The sequence below is a fragment of the Saccopteryx bilineata genome, chromosome X (assembly GCF_036850765.1).
Source record: "Saccopteryx bilineata isolate mSacBil1 chromosome X, mSacBil1_pri_phased_curated, whole genome shotgun sequence".
Taxonomy (NCBI): Eukaryota; Metazoa; Chordata; class Mammalia; order Chiroptera; family Emballonuridae; genus Saccopteryx; species Saccopteryx bilineata.
The window spans coordinates 98,690,683-98,704,157 of NC_089502.1; the positions used below are offsets into that span (position 1 = coordinate 98,690,683).

The 13,475-nt window shown below is 40.0% G+C and overlaps 2 non-coding genes across 2 annotated transcripts; one reads left to right on the forward strand and one right to left on the reverse strand.

Annotated features, from left to right (window-relative positions):
- Positions 1 to 7,729: 7,729 nt before the first annotated feature.
- On the reverse strand, positions 7,730 to 7,805 carry TRNAP-GGG (transfer RNA proline (anticodon GGG)). The gene has a single exon. It is a non-coding gene; the product is annotated as a tRNA-Pro (tRNA).
- A 4,586-nt stretch (positions 7,806 to 12,391) lies between these two features.
- Positions 12,392 to 12,552, forward strand: LOC136317889 (U1 spliceosomal RNA). The gene has a single exon (XR_010727907.1). It is a non-coding gene; the product is annotated as a U1 spliceosomal RNA (small nuclear RNA).
- Positions 12,553 to 13,475: the final 923 nt, after the last annotated feature.

Below are 13,475 nucleotides of genomic sequence, written 5' to 3' on the forward strand. Positions count from 1 at the left end.
AATTTTAAGAACTATCATCTGGAAAAACCAACTCTGGACTAAAATAAGAGGACTGACTCTTCAACCAAGGAACACTGAAGAAGCCACACCGAGACTGCTTAGTGTATCCCAAGGTTCTCTTTACCACGCCACAAAAGAAGAGCTCCAGGGAAAAGCAACCTGGTCTCATCTCTCCAGGCAGAGGAGAACAGAAGCTCCATCTCCACACATGCTGCAGATGGCTTTTCCAGTCTACCTGAATCATTACCAGCTAGAAGCAGCGGTCATTGGGACTTGGACGTGAGCTGCAAAGTATAGAATTGTGACAACAATTCCAGTGCCATGCGGACTTTTCCTGGATGTGGACTTTTCCTGGACTCCTGCTCCTTGTGACAGCTCCTAACGGACTGAACTGGGGTTGGGTTGCATTTGCAGGGATTTGGAATGGTGTTGGTGCCAACATGGACTTGGTGAACATGTTAAGGACACTACTCTTTTATGGATTCTTGCTGTATTGTCCAAGAATTTGCTTAAAGGCTTTAATCACTGTAAAAAACAAAAGAAGACTGGATAAAGAAGATGTAGCACATATACACTATGGTATACTACTCAGCCATAAGAAATGATGACATTGGATCATTTACAACAAAATGGTAGGATCTTGATAACATTATACGGAGTGAAATAAGTAAATCAGAAAACACCAAGAACTGCATGATTCCATACATTGATGGGACATAAAAACGAGACTAAGAGACATGGACAAGAGTGTGATGGTTACAGTGGGGGGGAGGGAAGGAAGGAGAAGGGGAAGGGGAGGGGCACAAAGAAAACTAGATAGAAGGTGATGGAGGACAATCTGACTTTGAGTGATGGGTATACAACATAATTGAATGACAAGATAACGTGGACATGTTTTCTTTGAACATATGTACCTTGATTTATTGATTAAAATTAATAAAAATTTATTTATAAAAAAAAGCTGACCTTTGAGGGTAAAAAGATGCTACTAGAAAAGAACAAAATGCTACTAATCTGTTCTTAGCAATGATTGCCTTGGTAACAATTCTGGTAAGTATGGCTGAAAATTTTAGTTACTGAGCATACATCCCTAATCCTCCATTAAGTAGAGCTATTCATGGGAAGATAGTGCCTTTTCTATTTTTGTTAATGATTCTAATTGGCTTTCTGGACCTTTTGATGATAGAAACCCCTTAGTACCTTCAGAAGAAGGAATGAAATTAGAAAATTATACAACAGGAGTTGAAGGATTACCTATATGTATAGGATAAGAGCCACATTGTTTAAAAATAGAAGCTCAAGCTTGGCTCTCTATTGTAAAAAAAAACAGTAAAGGAGAAGGAAAAAAAAATGTTTGTTTTTGTTACAGGGATATATCATCTGTACATGATCCTGAACCTCTGCCTGATTTACCACCCTGTCAAACTGCAATTGTTAATCAGCTAAGTGAATGGATGCATTGGGAAAATTGCAGAGGAGAAACTGCATATGTTTTACTTAATATTCCCTATGGAAACATCATAGATTGGAGCCCTCATGGTTCCACCAGAGTAAAAGGTCAGGGTGCTGATTTAAGGTGGCATAAGAACAATAGTTCAATCACAGCTGATGCTCAAGGTAATTGTACTATCATATGGCATGGAGGAGGGATGTCACCTCAAGCTCCTCACATAAAATTCGGTACTATACAATATCATTTGTGGAAAGTAGCCATGGCACTTAAACATATGTCAGCGTGGAAAGGAGAAATCTGGAGAAATCATCCTTCTAATCATACTATGTTAAACTTTAAAAAGAATGAGACACATTTCATATCTGCTTGTGTTAGATTGCCTTATATATTTATTATTGGTGAAACCAAATGGACAGCTGAAAATTATTCTATAACTTGCAATAACTGTGCTTTTTATACATGTATTAACTTTTCCATTCCTTTTTATAAAAATAGTCAAAGTCTATACATTTTAAGAGCCAGAGCAGGATTATGGATTCCAGTACAAATGCATCAGATATGGCAGGGTTCCCCTTCCATGATGCTGTTACAACATCTTATTAAGTCTTTGAAGTGAACCAAGAGACTAGTTAGACTGATCATTGCCATCATTATGGGATTAATAGCTGTAACAACCATGGCTGCTGTATCTGGAGTTGCATTACATTAAAGTATACAGACTGTGGACTTTGTACGAAAATGGCATGATAATTCTGAACAACTGTGGACTTCTTGATGACGTATAGATAGTAAAATTAATGCTAAAGTTAATGATTTAGAACAGACTGTGATTATGTTAAGAGATCAAATTGTTAGCCTGCAAAGACAAACTAAAATGTGATTGGAATGTAACTACTTTTTGTATTACCCCTATTCCTTGGAATCATACTCATTTCCCTTGGGAAAATGTTAAAAAACACTTGTTAAATCATGGAAAATTAACTATGGAAATTTTAGATTTACAAAAGCATATTGACATTACTTTTAAGGATCAGTAGAAATTGATTGAGAAAATTATTAGCTTCTATTTCTCATGGAATCAGTAATTTGAATCCTCTAAAACAGTTTAAGATTTTTGGATGAACTGTAGGAGGCATTATACTAATCATTTGCTTTATATTTCTTTTATTATATATAGTTAGAAGAAGAGGAAATCGGCGTCAAAGCAAAATAGAGCAGGAATCTGCCATATTATCTCTTATGCTACATAAAGTGCGAGCTAACCAAAGAAGAAAGATATGAAGGGAAAGACCTTGCATAAATATGAACAATAGCTAACTTCAGAGCAGGGGTTACTTGGAGACAGGAGATCTTGGAGTGTGTTAACCATAACAGGAGACTGGCCTGGGGTTACTTGAATGCAAGTACACAGGATTCTTGGAGGAATGCCTTCAAGAACCAGATGTCCTTTATGATTGATAAGCTCTGAGACTCTGACTCTTCTCGTGTCCTTGATCATGAAGGAAACAGTAGACGTGCAAGATTAGGGATGGTTTATGGATGAGAAAAAAGACTTTTGTAGCTTTCTACTTTTATCTGCTGAGCTGTGGCTTTTAGAACTCAATAAATATGCAGTGGCGCAGTTTCTCGGGGCTGATTCCGCCTAAGAGTTTCAGCCCTCTGCTACACTACTTTAAAAAAAAAAACTTGTAATCCAGTGCCACCTACTGGAAAATAGTAGAAAACCTAAGAAAGAGCCACTCACAAATTCTTATTAGACAGAGGAGTTCACTGAATACCATAAATAACTAAGAAAGAGACACAGTTCAGAAAGAAAATTAAAATATCCAGAAAGTGATCTTAATCACACAGAAATTTGGGATATAAACTACAGAGAATTCGCCCTGGCCAGTTGGCTCAATAGTAGAACATTGGCCCAGCGTGTGGAAGTCTGGGGTTTGATTCCCAGCCAGGGCATACAGGAGAAGCACCCAACTGCTTCTCCACCCTTCCCCTCTCCTTTCTCTCTGTCTCTCTCTTCCCCTCCCGCAGCCAAGGCTCCCAATGGAGCAAAGTTGGCCCAGGCACTGAGGATGGCTCCATGGCCTCCACCTCAGGCACTAGAACAGCGGTTCTCAACCTGTGGGTCGCGATCCCCCTCCCCCGTGTTTTGGTCGTTCAACCCCCGCCGGGGTCGCGACCCACAGGTTGAGACCCGCTGCACTAGAATGACTCTGGTTACAGCAGAGCAAGCCCCAAATGGGCAGAGCATCACCCCTCAGTGGGTATGTCGGGTGGATCCTGGTCAGGTGCATGCGGTAATCTGTCTGCCTGCCTCCTCCCACTTCTCACTTCAGAAAAATAAGATAAAATAAAATAAATAAACTACAGAAAATTCAAAATTGAAGTTCTGAAAATACTCAAAGAGATGCAAGAAAACACTGAAGGACAATTTAATGTACTCAAAAAAGTGAAGTACTAATGCACTAATGAGTACTTCACTAAAGAGTTTGAAACTAAAAAAGAACCAAACAGAAATTCTGGAAATGAAGAACTCCATAACTGAATTGAAGAATGAACTAAGAGGCATAGCTAATAGAACTGGCCAGATAGAGGAAAGAATAAGTGACATCAAAGACATGCATCTAGAGATGATACAGAGGGAAGAAGAGAGAAACTTGAGAGTTTTATTTATTGATCTGAGAAAGAAAGAAAGAAAGAAAGAAAGAAAGAAAGAAAGAAAGAAAGAAAGAAAGAAAGAAAGAAAGAGGGAGATACATCTAAGCTACAAAGACAAAAGAAGACTCAAAGTGAAAGGGTGGAAAACAATTCTCCAAGCGAATAATATACAAAGAAAACCAGATGACACCATACTTATATCTGCCGATACTGATTTCAACACAACAAAGGTAACAAGAGACAAAGATGAACATTTTATAATGAGAAAGAGGACACTAGATCAAGAAGACATAACACTTCTCATTATATATGCACTGAATCAGGGAGCACCAAAACATATAAAACAACTACTAACAGAACTGAAAAAAAGAAACAGACAAAAAACATTAAGATCCTATAGTTTAGGATCTTGATACTCCATTGATAGCTCTAGACAGATCATCCAAACAGAGAATCAATAAAGAAATATTGGCTTTAAACACCACACTAGACCAAATAGACATTTACAGGACAATTCACCCCAAAAGATCAGATTATATATTCTTCTCCAGTACATATGAAACATTCTCAAACATAAATCATATGTTGGGCCACAAAACTAGCCTCAACAAATTCAAGAAGATTGAAATTATACCTAGCATATTCTGTGACCATAATGCTCTGAAATTAGAATTCAATTGCAAAAAAGAAGTAAGGAACCCAACAAAAATGTGAAAATTAAATACCATACTTCCAAAAAATGACTGGGTCAAAGAAGAAATAAAAGAAGTGATTAAAAAAATATATACAACCTGACCAGGCAGTGGCACAGTGGATAGAGCATCGGACTAGCATGCAGAGGACCCAGGTTTGAAACCCTGAGGTCACTGGCTTGAGCATGGGCTCATCTGGCTTGAGCATGGGCTCATTAGCTTGAGTGTGGGATCTTAGACATGACCCCGTGGTTACTGGCTTGAGTTCCAAAGGTCACTGGCTTGAAGCTCAAGGTCGCTGGCTTGAGCAAGGGGTCACTTGCTCTACTGTGGCCCCCAGTCAAGGCACATAAGAGAAAAGCAATCAATGAGCAACTAAGATGCCACAACGAAGAATTGATGCTTCTCATCCCTCTCCCTTCCTGTCTGTCTGTCCCTGTCTGTCACTCTCTCTGTCTCTCTCTCCATCTCTATCACACACACACACACACACACACACACAAAAAAAAAAAAAAAAAAAAAAAAAAAAAAAAAAAAAAAAAAAAACCAGAAAAGTAAGAACAAGTGTTGGAGCAGTTGTGGAGAAAAAGTATCCCTCATTCACTGCTGGTAAGAATGTAAACTGGTACAGCCATTATGGAAGACAGTATGGTGGTACTTCAAAAAATTAAGAATAGAACTAGAATATGACCCAGCAATCCCTCTACTGGGTATTTACTCCCCAAACTCCAAAACATTGGTACATAAAGACACCTGCACCCCCATGTTAATCACAGCATTGTTAACAGTGGCCAAGACATGGAAACAACCAAAGTGTCCCTCTATAGAGGATTGGATAAAGAAGATGTGGTACATATATACAATGGAATACTACTCAGCCATAAGAAATAATGACATATTGCCATTTATGACAATATGGATAGACCTTGAGAACATTATACTAAGTGAAATAAGTAAATCAGAAAAATCTAACTGTACAATTTCACACAAAGGTGGGATATAAAACTGAGACTCATTGACATAGACAAAAGTGAAGTCATTCCCAGAGGGAAGGGGGTGAGGGCAAGGGAGTAAAGGGGGTCAAATATACAGTGAGAGAAAGCAATTTGACTTTAAGTCAAATTACTGGGCACACATTGCAATGAATAGTTCCATGATATGGAAATATATACTTAAAACCTATGTGTTCCTATTGACCAAGGTCACCTCATTAAATTTAATTCCTAAATAAAAAGATGTGCATATCCAATTTAAAAAGCAGGCAAAATAAAAACATTTTAGAAAATAAACTCAGGGCAAGTTTATTTATATTATCACTAAACTACCTTCTAAATGGTGAAGAAGAATAGTGATACCACAAGAAAAATTGAAGATAAAAGGAAAAATGAGTAACAAGAAACTGACAGACAAGTGGGTAACCATTATCACCTGCTTCTATCCAATATTCTACTGGAAGTCTTAACTAGGGCAGGACTAAAAGGGAGATATGACAGGTGTAAGAATAGGGAAAGAAGAAGAGTACTGTCATATATCAGAAAATATCATTGTCTATGCAGAAAACCCAAGAAATGCTACAAAGAATTAGAAATAAAAAATTTCAGGGCCCTGGCCGGTTGGCTCAGTGGTAGAGCGTCACCCTGGTGTGCAGAAGTCCCGGGTTTGATTCCCGGCCAGGGCACACAGGAGAAGCGCCCATTTGCTTCTCCACCCCTCCCCCTCTCCTTCCTCTCTGTCTCTCTCTTCCCCTGCCGCAGCCAAGGCTCCATTGGAGCAAAGATGGCCCGGGCGCTGGGGATGGCTCCTTGGCCTCTGCACCAGGCGCTAGAGTGGCTCTGGTCGCGGCAGAGCGACGCCCCGGAGGGGCAGAGCATCGCCCCCTGGTGGGCAGAGCGTCGCCCCCTGGTGGGCGTGCCGGGTGGATCCCGGTCGGGCGCATGCGGGAGTCTGTCTGACTGTCTCTCCCCGTTTCTAGCTTCGGAAAAATACAAAAAAAAAAATTTTTTTTTTCAGCAAAGCTGCTGCAATATAAGCTAGATATACCCAAATCCATTGCATTTCTCTACACTAGCAATAATATTTAGAAAATATAGTTAAAAAAATAGCACCATGATTGAGGCCGTTCACCTCGGTTTTGGAGTCACCACGACCATGGCCAGTCAAGTCACAGGGCATCCAGCAACTGTTGCAGGCCGCCGAGAAGCGGGCTGCCTGGAAGGTGTCGGAGTCTTACAAGTGGGAGAACCAGAGACTGAAGCAGGCCAAAGAAGAGGCTCAGGCTGAAACTGAACAGCACCACCTGCAAAGGCAGAAGGAGTTCAAGGCCAAGGAAGCTGTGGCTCTGGGATCCCATGGCAGCTGCAGCACTGAAGGACACCCAGGAAATGACCATCCTCCAGACCTACTTCTGGCAGAATGACGATGAAGTCCAGGATAACATCTTGTCCTTTGTCTGTGACATCTGGCCAGAAATGCATGAAAACTACCACAGAAATGGGTAGGGGAGGAAGAAAAAAGTGCCTGTTCCATGAACTGGCATTTTAAGAGCTTCCATGGAATCTGAAGCTTTTGCAAAGCTTGAGTTATATTCTTGTGAAAAGGCACTATGTGATTTCTGTATAGTCCTTTCACTTTTTGGAGAAAAGCAAATCTGGTTTCTCTGTACAAACTTAGGGCTTATACAAAGATTTCACTTTTTAACCCCATATTTCTTAGAATTTTTTAAAAAATATTTATTTTATATATATATATATTTTTTTGATATATATATATTTTGTATTTTTCTGAAGTTGGAAACAGGGAGGCAGTCAGACAGACTCCCGCATGTGCCCGACCGACCAGGATCCACCCGGCATGTGGGAGGGGAAGAGAGAGACAGAGAGGAAGGAGAGGGGGAGGGGTGGAGAAGCAGATGGGCGCTTCTCCTGTGTGCCCTGGCTGGGAATCGAACCCGGGACTCCTGCACCCCAGGCCGACGCTCTACCACTGAGCCAACCAGCCAGGGCCTATATTTCTTAGAAATTTAATGAGTACAAGTTGTCTGTTTTTCTATGCCTTTTAGCTCAAGCAAAATATATGCATAACAATACTAGCCCTGCTAGATAGCTTGGTTGGTTAAAGCATTGTCCTGGAGCGTGGAGGTTATTGGTTCTATTCCCTGCACATAAAGAAGCAGCTCAGTATTCCTGTTTCTCTCTCCCTGCTTCTCTGTCAAAATAAATAAATAAATAAATAAATAAATAAATAATAAAAAAAATAAAAAAAGGAAGGAGGGAAGGAAAGAGGGAAGGAAAAAAGGGAGGGAGGGAGGGAGGAAAGAAAAGAAAAAGAAAGCCTGACCAGGTGCTGACACAGTGGATAGAGTGTTGACCTGCGACTCTGAGGACCCAGGTTCAATACCCCAAGGCCGCTGAGCGCGGGGTCGCTGGCTTGATTGCGGGATCATAAACATGACCCCATGGTCACTGGCTTGAGCCCAAAGTCTCTGGTTTGAACCCAAGGTTGCTGGTGTGAGCAAGGATTACTAGTCAGCTGGATTACCCCCCTCCTCAGTCAAGGCATGTATGAGAAGCAATCAATGAACAACTAAAGTGTTGCAACTATGAGTTGATGCTTCTCATTTCTCGCCTCTGCTCTCTCTCTCCCTCTCTCTCTCTCCCTCTTGCTATAAAAACAAAAGATACTGACTTTGACTTTTTCTTTCTTAGATGTAGTAGGAAACATTTTGTCTTTTCATTTTTTAAAAATTATTTTTATTTATTCATTTTAGAGAAGAGAGACACAGAGAGGGAGGGAAGAAGGGAGGATCAGGAAGCATCAACTCCCATATGTTCCTTGACCGGACAAGCCCAAGATTTTGAACCGGAGACCTCAGTGTTCCAGGTTGAGGCTTGATCCACTGCGCCACCAAAGGTCAGGCCTGTCTTTTCATTTTTTTAAAGAAAGAAACAAGACACACATGCACGCACACACGTATATATTTCCTTAAAGCTTTCTTAAAGGTCAGGGGCTTTATCTATGAAAAAGTAATAAAGAGTTGTTTGTGGAAGACAGTTATTCAATTTCTTACAAAACTAAGAATACTTTTACCATATAATTCAGTAACTGAGGTCTTAGTATTTGTCCAAATAAGCTGAAAAGTTATATCCACACAGAAACATGTTCATGAATGTTTAAAACAGCTTTATTCATGATTGTAAAAACTAAAGCAACTAAGATGCCATTTAGTAAGTGAATGGATAAACTGTGGTACATCCAGACAATGGAGTATTATTAAACTATTTAAAAAAAAAAGAAAAAGAAAGAAAGAAAGAAATGAGCTATCCAGCCATGAAGAAACATGGTGGAAATTTAAATGCTTATTACTAAGTGAAAGAAGTCAATCTATAAAGACCCCATACTGAAGGTTTTCAACTATATGGCATTCTGGACAAAGACAAGCTATGGAGACAGTAAAATGATCTGTGATTGCCAAGGTTGGGAAAGGTAGGGATGAAAAGACAGAGCACAGAGGATTTTTAGGGCAGTGAAACTATTCTGTATGATACTATAACAGTGGATACATGCCATTATACATTTATCAAAGCCCATAGAATGTACAACATGAACTATGGACTTTGGGTGATAATGACGTGTCAATGAAGGTTTATTGATAGTAACGTGTACCACTCTACTGAGGGATGTTGATAGTCAAGGAGGCTGTGTGCATATGTGAGGTGACAGGAGATAAATGAGAACTCTGTTCTTTTTCCTCATTTTACTTTGAACCTAAAACTGCTCTATTTAAAAATATATAGAAGCTACAATAGCAGTAAAAAATTAATGATTTATAAGTAAAACTGGGAAGAATTGTAAAAATAATGATCATGATTACTGTTTCCAAGTACATTATGTAATTAATCATCAAAGTAGTCTTGTGAAATAAGCAATGCCATTATCTCCAATCTGCAGGTGAGTGTGCTGCAGCAAGGAAAGGTTAAGCAACTTTTCATGGTCAAATCAAACACCTGAGCTGAGCCAAGATGTGACTCATGCAGTTGTCTCCAGAGTCAAATTTTATGGCCAAATTGTAATAGTTTATGGAAAGCCAGAGAAGGAGACTCGAATAAGTGTGGAGGTACTCCACATTCATCTACAGAAAGACTCAGTATCAATAAGATGTTGAGTCTCACCAAATCAGTCTTAAATTCACTGCAATTACAAGCAAAATCTTGAAAAAGGTTTACTGAGGAACTTTTACAAGCCGGCTTTAAAATTTATATTTATATGCCTAAGACAGTCTTTAAAAAGAATGAAGAGGCCCTGGCCGGTTGGCTCAGTGGTAGAGCGTCGGCCTGGCGTGCGGGGGACCCGGGTTCGATTCCCGGCCAGGGCACATAGGAGAAGCGCCCATTTGCTTCTCCACCCCCGCCCCCCCTCCTTCCTCTTTGTCTCTCTCTTCCCCTCCCGCAGCCAAGGCTCCATTGGAGCAAAGATGGCCCCGGGCGCTGGGGATGCCTCCTTGGCCTCTGCCCCTGGCGCTAGAGTGGCTCTGGTCGCGGCAGAGCGATTCCCCGGAGGGGCAGAGCATCGCCCCCTGGTGGGCAGAGCGTCGCCCCTGGTGGGCGTGCCGGGTGGATCCCAGTCAGGCGCATGCAGGAGTCTGTCTGACTGTCTCTCCCCGTTTCCAGCTTCAGAAAAATACAAAAAAAAAAAAGAATGAAGAAACTTCCCACAAGATTTCAAGATTTGTTATAAACATGTAGTAAGCAAGGCGGTATGATATTTTTGAAAGGAAATACAAACATTCCAAATAAAGAAGAGTTTCCAGAAACAGAACTCTCTACATGCATTTGACTTGTGACAGAGGTGGACAGAAGATCAGTGAGGAAAGGACAGGCATTTTATTTTATTTTATTTTATTTTATTTTTTATTTATAAATTTTTTAAATTTTTTTTATTTATTCATTTTAGAGAGGAGAGGGAGAGACAGACAGAGAGAGAGAGAGAGAGAGAGAGAGGAGAGACAGAGAGAGAGAAGGGGGGAGGAGCAGGAAGCATCAACTCCCATATGTGCCTTGACCAGGCAAGCCCAGGGTTTCGAACCGGTGACCTCAGCATTTCCAGGTCGACGCTTTATCCACTGCGCCACCACAGGTCAGGGTAGGACAGGCATTTTAATAAATAGCTGGGACAATCAAGGTATTCCTAGGAAAGCAAAATATGATCATATCCCACCTTCACATTTTACATATAAATCAGTTGTAGAGAAAGTTTTTTACTAAATGTGAACCCCGAAACTTTAAAAATTATAGTAGAAATGGCAAGGGAATAGTTTTATAAACTTAGGGTAGAAAAGAATTCCTTAAATTAGATACAAACACACAGTGCTTTCTTGCTTCGGTAGCACATGTAGATACAAACACACAAACCACATAGGAAAGAATCTTTGCTTCTACATTCAATTTTTAAATGTTTGTTAATCAAAAGCTCATTTTCAAAATAAATAATACAATCTACAGAATGTTAAAAGTTTTTTGCACTGAAACCAAAAAAAGGAATAATTTCTCGGATATGTTGACAGAAATAAGGCACAGTGTATACAAACACATACATTAAAATCATTTACATAAAGTTTAAATACTTGCAGAAATACTTGAACTTCAGGGATTAAGACATATTTAGTAAAAGAGTAAAAAAGGGGGAGGGATGCAGAAAAACAGCTGCTATGTCAGCTCTGGCAGCTCCAAGATTTCTCAAGGCTTTTGTCATGGGCTGCCCAGGAAGATCGAGGGATGAACGATGTGGTGTCACATTGACTTTGCTGGTGATAAAGAGGCCTGGGTGACCTTGGCCTGTGCTTTACTCCTTCTTGTTCTCCCCCTCCCTTCCCCACTAGCCTACAAGAACCATTTGCTGTATCTTGGCACACCTAGAGTGCCTCGTGTGCATCTCTCCTGCTCCAGGCTTTGCCAGGAACTGCAGGACTTTGGCCAAAGCCTTGAGCCCATCTCCTCATTTGAAATAATGGTCACAAGCAAATGAATAAAATTGAGTTCTTATCTTACACCATACACAAAAATCATTTTAAAATGGATTAGAGACTTAAACATAAAACCTGAAACTGTATAACTCTTGGAAGAAAACATAAGAGAAAAGCTTTTTGACATTGGTTTTGCAATGATTTCTAAGATTTGACATCAAAAGTACAGGAGACAAAACCAAAAACAGGTAAAGGGAAGTGGAGGTACATCAAATAATAAAGCTTCTGCACAGCAAAAGAAACAATCAATAGAATGAAAGGTAACATATAGAACTGGAGAAGATATTTGCAAACCATGTATGTGATAAAGGTTAATGTCCAAAACATACAAAAATCTCCTACAATTCAATAGCAAAAGAAAAAACATGCAACCCAATTAAAAAATAGACAAAGGACTTGAATAGATATTTTTATAAAAAATATATACAAATGGAAACCAGGTATAGGAAAAGATGCTCAACATCATTAATCATCTGGGAAATGCACATCAATACCATAATGACATATCACCTCACAACTGTTAGAATGACGTGTGTGTGTGTGTGTGTGTGTGTGTGTGTGTGTGTTGGCATACTTACCTGGCAGGGGAGATATGATTGTGAAGGTGGTTTTCCCAGGGCAAGGCTTATCTATAGCACTCTGGATATGTTGATACCTATGATTTTCCCAAATGTGGAAAACTCAACTGCATAATTTGTGGTAGTGGCTAACTGCATTAGTGCTTTACCCTAAAAAAAAAAAAGGAAAAAGAAAAAGAAAGAGGAGGGAAGGAGGGAGGGGAAAAAAAGAAGTGTTGGCGAGAATGTGGAAAAATTGGAACACTTGCATGCTGTTGGTGGGAATGTAAATTAGTGCAGCCACTATGGAAAACACTACATAGGTTCCTCAAAAAATTAAAAATAAGACTACCATATGATCCAGCAATCCCACTTCTGGGTCTTTAACCAAAAGAATTGAAATCAAGATCTAAAGAGATATCTGTACTCCCATGTTCACTGCAGCATTATTCACAATAGCCAAGATTCAGAAACAAACCAAACACCCACTGTCAGAAGAATGGATAACAAAAATGTGGTGCATACAAGAATATTAGTCAGTCATAAAAAGAAGGAAATCCTGCTATTTGCAACAACATAGGTGAACCTAGAGGACATTAAGCTGGGTGAAATAAGCCAGTCACAGAAGCACAAACACTGCATAACTACACTTATATAACGTATCTAAAATAATCACAGAAGCAAAGAATAGAATGGTGGTCGCTAGGGGCTGAGGGAGGGGGAATTGGGGAATTGTTGCTCAGTAAGTATAAAGTTTTAGTTATGCAAGATGAGTAATTTCTATAGATCTTTCTTACAACATAGTACCAATATATAGTTAACAATATTTACTCTATGTAGTTAACAATTAGGTATTGTACACTTTAAATATATTAAGAGGATATATCTCATGTCAAGTGTTCTTATCACCAAAAGAAACAGCCCTGGCCCTGGCCGGTTGGCTCAGCGGTAGAGCGTCGGCCTAGCGTGCGGAGGACCCGGGTTTGATTCCCGGCCAGGGCACACAGGAGAAGCACCCATTTGCTTCTCCACCCCTCCGCCGCGCTTTCTTCTCTGTCTCTCTCTTCCCCTCCCGCAGCCAAGGCTCCATTGGAGCA